The sequence below is a fragment of the Choloepus didactylus genome, chromosome 20 (assembly GCF_015220235.1).
Source record: "Choloepus didactylus isolate mChoDid1 chromosome 20, mChoDid1.pri, whole genome shotgun sequence".
Classification (NCBI taxonomy): domain Eukaryota; kingdom Metazoa; phylum Chordata; class Mammalia; order Pilosa; family Megalonychidae; genus Choloepus; species Choloepus didactylus.
In genome coordinates, this window is record NC_051326.1 from 37,834,170 (window position 1) to 37,846,500 (window position 12,331).

The 12,331-nt window shown below is 40.7% G+C and overlaps 1 pseudogene; it reads left to right on the plus strand.

The window, feature by feature from the left end:
* The first annotated feature begins 10,088 nt into the window (after nucleotides 1–10,088).
* Nucleotides 10,089–10,921, plus strand: LOC119516472 (annotated as a pseudogene).
* The last annotated feature ends 1,410 nt before the right edge of the window (nucleotides 10,922–12,331 follow it).

Sequence of the window (12,331 nt, forward strand, 5' to 3'; positions counted from 1 at the left end):
CCCACTAAAAGTTCTAGGAAGGAAGGGACCTTGCTTATCCTTTGAATCAGTCTGAGTTTAGTCAGGAACACAGAGCTACTGTGGTATAACAAGGAATTTGGACTTAAATAAACAGCGAGGGAGCTGTGGGAGTGACGTCCAGAAGGCTGCAGCAGATTAAAGAAACATCACTAACTGCTGCAGACCAAAACGTTGGAGGGGTGCATAGGACAGAACTTATGGGGAAGTCCGGAAAACCTCTACCTTCTCCCAAGAATCATGGCCTCCACTTCACTTAGACTTTCCACATCTCACGTGCTTTCCTCATATTAGCAAACTCGAACTCAGGACCACACCTGGAAGGTGACAACACTGGTGGTGCTGCCAGAAGACAACAGACAATCCAGCACCTCCAAACACTGCTGCATCCACGGAGCCCACGAAAGTCCCTAACTCCTGGGAGGTAGAAACGTGGTAGATGATCAGTAAATAACTGTGAATGAAGGTTTCTAATGAAAAACCTCGTCAGTGTTTAAAAGACACTAAAATATTGAAAGAAAAATATTTTGAACTAGCTCTTTAAGAGTAATGTGTGACAGTTATTTAAACAACAAAAGCCTATTTGTTATGCAATATATTTAAATAGGTATGATTCATCATCAGTTTTATTTGTGAAAACTGGTTGTTGTTCCTAACTTCAGAAATAGAGTACGAACACTTTGCACTTCACCTCTGTCAGCCTTGATCTCACTCAACTGTGGGCAGACAATTGTTTACCATCTCTGCTACCTGTAGGTTCTGGCTGCTTGTGAGGCAGGGGGCAAACCTTTTCAACTTGAAAAGCTCAGCCATAATCACAGCCTGGCAGAGAGGAGAGGCTCGGGACTCTTTGTCAAATGAGTAAAGGGAAATGTATGTGAGCTCTGCTCCATTATTCATCATCTTTGAGAAGATCAAACCTAGAACACATCCAATTGTCTCCATCAATCATATACTGAAAGTTGAACTCTCCTGGAACTCAGGCATAATATGTCATGAATGGAATGTTATATGGTCATAACACTTACAGAAACAAGATAATAAATTATGTCAAGCCAGAGGATTTAACCTATTATGTTCCCCAAAGGGACATGTCAAGTCCTAAGCCCCCATCCCACAAATGTGACCTTTTTTGGAAATAGGGTCATTGCAGATGGAATCAGTTAACTTAAAACGAGGTCACGCTAGAGTAGGGTGGGTCCTTAATCCAATATGACTGGTGTCCTTGCAAGGAGCAGGGAGGGGACACAAATGGACACAGAGTAGAAGGTCCTGGGAAGATGGAGGAGGAGAGATTGGAGGGAAGCATCTACGAGCCCAGGAGTACCAAGGGTTGCATGCAAACACCAGAAGCCAGAAGAGGCAGGGAAGGATCCTCTCCTACAGGTTTCAGAGGAAGGACGGCCCTGACAGCACCTGGATTTCAGACTTCTGCTCTCCAGAACTGTGAGACAATAAATTTCTGACATTTTGAGCCAACCAGTTTGTGGTACTTTATTACAACAGCCCTGGGAAACTAAGATGTCTACCTGCTAACCCAGATTTCTCAGACTCACCACTAATGACATTCTGGGCTGGATGATATGTTGCTGTGGGGGACTGTCCTGTGCATTAGAGGACGTTTAGCAGCATCCTTGACCTCTACTCACCACATGCCAGTGGTATCCCCCATCAACCCCCAGTTGTGACAACCAAAATTGTCTCCAGATGGTGCCAAATTCCTGGGAGGCAAAATCACTCCCAGTGGAGAACCACCATTCTAATTCAATATAGTAAGTTAAGGTAAACGTACTTTTTAAAATGGGATTTTGGAGCTGATATATAAAGTGCCTGTTAAGTAGGTTATATTTGGTAGCAATTTTCAGCTCCCCAGAGAACAGTAATAGCCAAATTCATTGAGGGTTAATACATCCTATGCACTCTTCTAAGTGCTTTATTTGTATTAGTAACTCATTTAACTCTGACAACCACCCCATAATGTGGGCACTATTGTTATTTCTCATTTTAAAGATGAGGAAACTGAGGGACAACTAGACAAAGGTCAACTTTGGGCTGACCAGTCCAGTCTAGTTCCTGAGCAGTCCCATCCAATTCCTGGACTCATATCCGTAACCACGAGCGTATGCTCTTGGGTTCCTGGAGTCATTGAGTTCCTGTAACTAAGGCAAGTAAAGAATCAAAGTGAATTGATAGGAGTAGCCTCCACCCACTCTGCTGAAAACTGGAAGTCTTTCCTCTGGGCACGGGGAATATTTTCTATCTCCTGAAAGATCATTTTCTCCATGGACTTCTTGTAATGATTACAGTACTGTTCTTGTCAAATAAATGTTCTTGTGAAATAAATGTTTATTTTCAGGACCCACATCCCCTCTACTGATTCAATGACCACCTGTATTAGTCAGGTTGCTCTAGGGAAACAGAATTGGCAGGATATATATTATATAATACACACACATATGTAATTTTATAAGATTTATTACAGGAATTGGCTCACCTGACCATGGGGATTGACAAGTCCAAATTTTCTAAGGCAGGCCACAAGTTGGCAACTCCAATGAAGGTTTCAATGATTTCCCCAGGGGAAGCTGACTGGCTGAATTAGAAATAGAAATTCTTCTCTCTGATGGCTGAAATCATCAATTCTCCCTCTAAACCCTTCAACTGATTGGATGAGACTCCTCTCATTGCTGAAGGCAGTCTCCTTTGTTGATTATGATAGATGTAATCTGCCATAGAGGCAATCAACTAACCAATGATTTACATCCACAAAATACCTTCACAGTAACAATTTGGCCAGTGTTTGCTTGACCAAACTATTGGACATCATAACTAACTAATTTGACACATGAACGTCATCACACCATCTGTGCCTGTTTGGATATATTATGTCCCCCAGAAAAGCCATATTCCATAATGCATTCTTGTGGGGGCAGACTGATTAGTCTGTTGATTAGGATGGAACCTCTGATTAAATTATTTCCATGGAGGTGTGGACCCCGTCCACTCAGAGGGTATCTTCACTGGATTACTGAAGAGAACTCGAGAGCTGATCCAGATACTTGCTGACACTTGGAGACTCTTGAAGATGCTGGGAGATGCAGACAGAAAGATGTTTGGAGATGCTAAGCTAAGAGATGAAACCCAGAGTTTGCCTTGGAGACACTAAGAGAAGACCCCCAGATGCTTAGAGAGAAACATCCCGGGAGAAAAAAGCAAGGATGCACAGGAGCTGAGAGAAAGGAGGTAAGAGAAACCCAGAGACATTTTGGAGAAAGCCATTTTGAAATGCAACCCAGGAGCAAAGGAACAGCAGATGCCAGCCACGTGCCTTCCCAGCTGACAGAAGTGCTCCAGACACCATCAGCCATTCCTCAGTGAAAGTATCCTCTTGTTGATGCCTTAGTATGGACACTTACATAGTCTTAGAACTGTGAATTTGTAACCTAATAAATCCCCTTTATAAAAGCCAATCCATTTCTGGTATTTTGCATAATGGCAGCATTAGCAAATCTGAACACCATCCAAGCCACAAACTATTCCTGCCAATGATTTATCCCAGTGCCTGAAATCCTCACTTTATTAGATTAAGCTTCCCAGTTAAAATGGCCATAATTTACATTAACATGCATGACCAATTTAGAATCTATGATTCCTTTAGAAATATGGTCTGCCATACCGGAAAGAGATAGGCTTTGGAGTTAGACAGTCTGAGGCTTACTCCTAACTCTACTGTTTTACCAGCAGACCCTGGGAAGATTGTTTCATATCTCTGAACCACCTGTGCATAATTGGGCATTACATTCTGCTTTGCTGGATTGCTGTAAGGATTAAATAAAATGTCTGTGGAAGTATATGGCATAGTAGATATTCAACAAATGGTTATTTTTATTTATCTGCTTGTAAGGGTCAGAGCTTAAGAAAATGGGATACAGGAGGAGTAAGTTTTGGAAAAGATCTGGTACATGGAAGATGTTGCTTATATGGTGAGGAAGCTGCTACTGTTGGTAAGTCTATGTCCCAAAACTGTATCCCGACAAAGCCTGCCAGCTTTCCAGGGTCCTAAGCAGACCATTAGGTGAGGCGCAGTGGTGATGGTTTTCAGGGGAAGTGTCAATTTACTAGCAGTGGACTGTAATTAGGGATACCACTCAGCCACAAGTCCTTCCCATCTACATCAGGAATCAACTTGCAGGTCATGTGTCCAGAAACAAACCTGGGAGAGTTGAAGATTTGGAAGCACTGAGCACTGCTACCCCTATACAGTGAGTTCCTGACGCCAGAACTCCAGGGCATCCCAGGTAAAGGTTTTGCTCTGCTGCCCACCTCCAGCCCCAGGCACAGTGGTCCAATCACTCCACTCAACATACTATCCCATTCCTCTAAGACTTTGCATCCCTGCTCCCATTCAGCACCTTATTTTCAGCTGCTTCATGGGCCAAATGGGAGCATGGGGGGTTCTTATTCCAACCAGGAATTCAACAGGTGCTGACAACTCATAATGTCTTTTGGCAACCTGACCCAAAATAGAACTCACTACTTCTATCAACACGTGCTCCACAAGGCAAGTCTATGATGCACAAAGGCAATTTATCAGCACTCATGCTTTTCCTGCTTAGATTACTTCAGTACCCTTTGTTTTAAAGCTTCTTCTAGCCCAGTTCCTTGAAAAATACTTTCTTTCTCAGAGCCAAAATGCCATAGAGTTAGCTCAGGACCAATACATATCGTTACCTCAGAAATGGTCACTTCTCAGAAACCACCTTCCCTCCATAACTGCCAGTAAACACAGGCCTCTCAGAGGATGATAAAGGACTTTCCAGAAAAACTATCAGGAGATGTAATTTTGTTCATGTGAGATGATTAACAACAATGGTACCACACTGGACTGTTCCTTTTAGCTAAAGGAAATAAAAGAGCTGGTCCAAGGTGTACAAGAGGACAGAAAACATTTTTTATGGGGGTAAGAAGCTGTTTACCTCTGATATGCTTCCAGTTTTGGTTTAAATACTTTCAGGAAAGGAGATCTCACTCCTTTCTGCGTGCCTGTTTGAGTACTGGACCATTTTACTTATCAGAGCTTATGTTTAGCTAAAAGCTGCCCCTTGATTCAAGTCTGGCTATCCATAATAATAAAAAAACAAGTAAAATTTACCTTCTGACAAAAATGACCACTGATATTTGTAAAGCAACAGCATAGACACTGTCTCGCTTATTGTACGTAATCCCATGAGTTGGACATTATTATTCTCCTTCCTCTTAAAACAATGAGAAAAACTGAGGCTCAGAAAATCTAAATGATGCCCAGGATCATACAGCTGGGCAGGGCAAAGCCATAACTGAAGGCTCTGCCATCTGAAACAAGATCTTATACTTTATTGACTACACATACTACCTCACCCAACAAACCCTTTGAAGGATGGCTGCCATGTTTCTCCTGAGTTACCTCTTCTCTGGGACATGCATCTCTAATCACTTTAATTACTCCTTAGACAGTGGTTCTCAACTGGGGGTGACTTTGCTCCCCAGAGCACATAGGACAATGTCTGGAGACATTTTTAATTGTCACAACCAAAGGATGTTACCGGCATCTAGTGGGTAGAAGTCAAAGATGCTGTCAAACATCCTAGAATGCACAGGACACCCCACCACAAAGGGTTACCTGGTCCAAATATCAGAGGTGCTGAGGCTGAGAAACTCTGCCTTAGGAAAAACGGTTTGTTTGATTTTTAACAGTTTTATTCACACACCACACAATCCATCCAAAGTCCCTTCACTATGCAAAGAACCCTTGGACATGTTCCTGTTTGCCAACTTATAGTGCCAATATAGTAGGTGTGGTCTGGCCAGAGAAGTACCGTTGAGCTTAATTGGTAATGAGGAGCACAGGTGGAATGGAAGACAGCATGGCGGAATGGAAGTTCAGACAGTCCATCTGGCTTTCTCTGGAACCATAAACTCTGAAGGCTAGGGGGAGAAAAAAGAGCAAGAGAATGAACACAGCAGACCCAGCCCATCTTAATCTGGGAACAAAAATGCCAAAAACTTCTCCCAGGGGAAGAGCTAAAAAATGGCGCCATATATATATATATATGTCAAAGTCACTCAAGACCCCTAATTCTCAGTTTCCTCATTTAGAAAATGTAAGTTATAATAAAGTATGTCATTTCAGTCACACAGGTACAAAACATCAATTTAAAAACCCTTCAAATGCTGTAATGTATTGCACCAAGCATGTCTATCCACCAACTTTCCCAGCCCTTTCAAAAAATCCTCCCGGAGCCAACCTCCCACCGGCAACACCTGGTCCTTCCTGGAACTGCCTTGAGTTGCTGCGGAGCCAGGTGCTGCTGCAGGTCAAGGCCTGCCCTGCCCTGAGCTGGGCGAGCGCCCCGTGCCCTTCCTCAGGGGTCAGAGAGGATCTGTGGGAGTAATGGGAAAGGCTCGGCAAAAACAATAGGCAATGCGTTACACAAGTATGGCCTACTTGCAAAGAACAATTCTCCAAGATGTGGGTTAACTGTGAAAAGCAAGTCACGGAATAAGGTGCAGCATGAGCACATTTGTGTGGGAGGAAAAAAAGAAAAAGAAAATCTGCATAAGTGAGCAAATTTACATATATAAATGCAGAGTAAAAGGATTTAGAGACTAAAAAGGAAAGCACCAAATGTTAACAGTATTTCCTTCTGGAAAAGGGAATGGGCTTGAAGAGGGCGGGTAGTGAATACAACAATCACTTTTTAAAAAAAAATAGATTTTCCTTTTTAAAGCAGTTATAGAGTAACCGAACAACTGAGCAGAAAGTACAGGGAGTTCCCATATACCTCCTCTTCCCCGCTTCCCCCAACCCCACCCCACCTCCCTGGCCTCTGCCCCCACCCCCGTTTCTCCTACTATTAACATTTGATGCAGTTGATGGGCCAATATTAGTACTTTATTATTAACTAAAGTCCATAGTTTACATTAGGGTTCACTTTTTGTGTTGATCAATTCTTTAGGCTTAACAAATGCATAATGTCATGTGTTCCCCATTACAGTGTCATGCAGAATAGTTTCACTGCCCTAAAAATCCCCTGTGCTCCACCTATTCATCCCTCCCTCCCTGTCCCCAAATCCCTAGCAACCACTGATCTTTTTTACTGTCTGTATAGTTTTGCTTTTGCCAGAATGTCATATAGTTGGAATCATATAGTTTGTAGCCTTTTCGGACCAGCTTCTTTCACTTAGGTATATGCATTTAACATTACCACTTGTTTTTTCATGGCTTAATAGCTTATTTTTTATTGCTGAATACTATTCCATTGTATGGCTGTTCCACAGTTTATGAATAAAACTTTTATAATCATTCACCTGCAGGCTTTTGTGTGGACACGAAGTTTCAACTGCTTTGGGCAAATACCAAGAAGCACAATTGCTGAATCATATGGTAAACCTGTTTAGCTTTGTACAAAACTGTCAGACTGTCTTCCAAGTGACTGTACCACTTTGCATTCCCACCAGCAATGAATGAGAGTTTCTGTTGCTCCACATTGTCAACAGCATTCGGTATTGTCAGTGTTTTGGACTTTAGCCATTCTAATAGGTGTTTAATGCTATGCCATCGTTAATTTGCAATTCCCTAGTGACATGAATTGAGTTTCTTCTCATGTGTTTATTTGCCATCTGTGTATCTTCCTTAATGAGATGACTGTTGAGATTTTTTTTTTTCAGTTCTTAATTGGGTTGTTTGTTTACTTATTGTTGTGTTTAAAGAATTATTTATAGATTTCAAATACAAGTCCTTTTTCAGATATGTAATTTGCAAATCTTTTCTCCCAGTCTGTGGCTTGTCTTTTCATTCTTTAAACAGTGTTGTTCCTAGAGCAGAAGTTTTTAATTTTAATAAAGTCAAACATCATATTTTGATTTCATGAATTGTGCTTTTGGTGTTTTATCTAAAAAGTCATCACCAAACCCAGTCACCTAGATATTCTCCAATGTTATCTTCCAGAAGATTTGTAGTTCTTTGGTTTTGTACTTTACATTTACATCATAAAACATTTTACTTTAATTTTTCTGAAAGTGTTAGGTCTGTGTCTATATTCACTTTTTTGTGTGTAGATGCCAAGCTGTTCCAGCACTGTCTATTGGAAAGGCCTTATCCATTGACTTGCCTATATTTGTGTAGGTCTTCTTCTAGACTCTCTGTTCTATTCCATTGATCTACCTGTCTGTTCTTTCACTCATGCTACATTCTCTTGATTATTTTAGCTTTATGGTAAGTTTTGAAGTTGGATAGTGTCAGCCCACTGGCTTTGCTTTCCTTCTTCAATACTGTGTTGATTATTCTGGCTCTTTTGCCTTTCCATATAAACTTTAAAATCTATTTGTCAATATCTACAAAATAACTTTCTGGGATTTTTATTGGAATTTAATTGAATCTCTATATCAAGTTGGGAAGAACGGACATATTAACTATATTGAATCTTCCTATCCATAAACGTGGAATATCTCTCTATTGATTTAGATCTCCTATGATTTTTTTATCAGAGTTTTGTAGTTTTCCTTATATAGATCTTGTTAAAAAGTTCACTTTTCAGTCTATGTATTTATATTCTATTTGATTATTTTATAAGTGTATGATCATGCATTATTCTAAGTTTTTAATGTGAAAAAATATTTTTCTGTAGGCTGGTCTCAGGTATTTTTTAATGACATATTAATGTTAGCAAATTCCATGATCACACACAAATGAAAAAATTTCACATGTCGTTTGATATATGAACTAATTTGCACAATGAGAATAAATAACAATTACTCAAAACTAAGGACAGGATCAGCCAACTTCCTGAAATCCACACTATGTCCAACACTCTGCTCCCTGAGCACAGAACATTTAGTACTGAAATGAAGGGACTGAATGGCACAGAATAGGACAGAGTTCAATTTATCTCAACTCAGGAAGACTTTGCTAACAGTCTGGTATGGGCTACACCCTGTACCAGGTAGTAGGAATGCAAAGTTGGTTCAGATAAAGTCCCCACCTCAAGAAACTCCGTCATGTGAGGAGGCCAGATACATACACAAATGATAAAAACCAGTAAGATCTGTCAGCACGTACTGTGTGCCAGGACCATTCTCAGTGCTTTGCCTATATTAACATTTAATTCTCACAACCATCGTATGAAGTAGCTGCTGTTTTTATCAACATTTTACAAACGAGGAAACTGAAGCGTAGAGAGTTAAGTAACTTGCCTGAGGCCAACCAGTTCCGTTGAGAGGGTAATGAGGATTTTAATCCTGGGAATCTGTGACCTGCCATACTCAGCCATTATGCCTAGTCACGGAACACAAGCCGAATGTGATGAAGTATAAAACTCTCTCAGATGGAGATGATTAATCCTGGATCAGAGAATCAAAATGTAAGAATATAAAGAAACTTATGTAGTCCAAACTCATTACTAAATGAGAAACCAAGGCCCAGGGAAAGCCTAGGCGAAGATTCTAGTTGAGCTCTTCTTAGAGAGTTGAGCTTCATCTTCTAGGATGGCTGTGAAAGCCTAGCAGAACTTGTTGCTTGTGGAGACAACACAAGTGGTTTGCCATGGTTAGAAAGCTTGGCCCCTCACCACGAATGGGTTATGATTTACTAAGTTCACAGGAGCCCAGTACTCAGCAAGATGTCTGACTTCTCACTGGCTTAACAGTGAAGCTGTTGAGTGGGGTGTGGCGAGATGCAGGGGGTTAAGAGGTTGGGGTTAGTTGTGGGGGGATAGTATATCCCCATTTTTTCCTGCTAAGACAGCTATTCCATATACCATTCTGAAACACTTGCTCTCAGTACTATTAAAAATAAATAAATAAAACTTGTTTCTGTTCTGGACATTTTTTAAAGGAAGTTGAAATTAATTTTGAATTCCATCACTGAAGGTAGGGGCGGAGATAAGATGGAATTTTGTAGAGATTTGGGACAAGAAGATTTACCTCAAGCCTAGTCTCGGTACCCAGCACAGAAGGGTCACCCCTGCCTAGAAGCCAATCTGCAGCAATGTGGGATCCATGACTTAGAACAACAAACTCTGGAGACAACAAAGATGGCGGCAGGAACCAGAAACTACTGGGAAGATCTCAGGAAACAGGCTCAACAGCTGGAAAATGAACTTGACCTGAAACATTTCTTTCAGTAAACTCTGTACAAGTTATAGTCACAGCAATACCCTAGACAGAAGACGTGACGGTTCTGACACAACACCCCTTTTAAATGGATCAAGCCGAGACAGAATGCTTGAAACAATGGCAATTGAGATTGAACAGCTTTTGGCAAGGCTTAGGAGTAAATGATAAAATGGCAGAATATACCAGCAGTGCAGGTATATTCCTTGAATACAGCACTGACACATATGTTACAGTGACACAGAGACAAATGCAGGATTATACACATGAATTCCATAAAACCAAAGCAAACTTTATGGCAATCCAGGAAACAGAGAATCTCATGGGATCAGCGTGAAAGGACATTGAGTCATATAAAAGTGGGTCGGGAGTAAACAATAGAGGAACTGAACTATTTTTGGTAGAACATGACCACCTTCGAAACTCAGATTGTCTGATTGAGGAAACAATAAGCACGGCTATGGCAACAAAAGAAAACATGACTTCACAGAGAGGAATGTTCAAGCCAATTCCGAGCAAAGTGAGCACTTTGGCCAATCATTTTCCTGCTGTGAACAGCCTGATACAGTGGACCAACCTTAGGAAGAGGCGATACTTGCTCAACCTGGGTGGTGTTATTGGTATTTGTACTATCCTATTGCTGTATGTTTCCATTGATGGGATATCTCCAGGGACTCTTGACAACCACCACTTTCATGCCCTAATCTGGAACCAGGAAAAGAGGGGAGGAGAAGTTGATTGTCCTCATAATTAAGCCTGACCAGCAAGATTAAATTCAAGAATGCTAGTGATGGACTTTGCAACATGGTCAAGTTGAGCTAAAGCCACAGATTTTCTGTGCTATCTTTTCTAACACACATTTCTCCCTGTTTTTGGTTTAGAAAAAAGTTTTCAGTTACTTTTGTCTCCCAAGGAGGAAAGTAAACAAACCAGACACAGAGATTCTGTACTTCAGAGAGAGTGTGGACGCCTTATGACAAGCCAACTCTTATAGCCAGACTCTCCAGAAAACCAGGTTTCTCTGTATCCAAGGCTGTTTCTCTTTTAGCCACCAGATCGGGCTGTGAATAAAAATAGCTCTTGTCCTTTTTATTTTCCACTCCAGACAAGACATGGCAAGAAATCACACATCAGTTCTTGATGGTCTGTGCTGTTGATTTCTAGTCCCCACAACTCTTTTGGTATTCAAGGAAAATTCCATTTTTCACAGATTCTTTGAGATGCTGACAGGTCAACCTCAGCATGGCTGAGGTAGTCCAAAAACAGAGGACAAACACTGCAATAAAAAGCTTTTTTTTTTCTTTTTTCTTTTTTCTTTTTATTGTGCACACACTGGGGTTAACTATATCACTGGAAAAACATCAAGAATGATGGATTTTTTTAACGAGGCAGTCATTTTGATTTTTTTATTTCTTCCATTGGATTAACATATGCTACTACAAGAAAATGAGATGTTAGTTCTACCATGTCAAAAGACCCTAATGTCTGTCAATGCCCCCAAACTATTCCTCATCAACTCAGGATTAACACTGATACTGAGTGAGGAGACCTCTCAATTTTCAAAGAGATCTGTTCAACAAGCCATATGTAAAAAGACTTTGAGGGGCCACCATCCAAATAATTCCATTTGTAAATTCTCCACAATTAATGAACAAAAGTTTGAGTACTGCTTGATGTACTAGGAATTCTGTGTTCTTTGAAAACCTATTCATTCCAGACCTGTTAAGCTTTTCCTAACATCCAGAGAATGGTTTCACTGTTGAAGGTGCATGTGACAGAATCTCTTTCCATCTGCACCTATCTCTGTTACCATCCCTGCACAGTGACAGAATTTTAAACCAGCCACCAGAATTCTTTTCAAGTTTAACCATTTTCTCAGTTCCTGTGAATTCATTATCTGTCTTGTCCAACTGAGCTACCACAAATGGTGTGAAGACTTCCAACAGCTACACTTCTTACCAATAAAGAAGGCTGCTCGTCACCACTGAAATTCACTATGATATTTAGAATTCAGGTTTCCAATTGTCACAGAGAATAAAAGGATATTAGCATGTAGTTTTTAACTACACCATGCTCTTGTTCGGATGAACATGATATACAGGCTGATGGGTAGACTGACACCCAATGTGATCTAGAGACTGCAGAGATTTTTCATTCTGATATA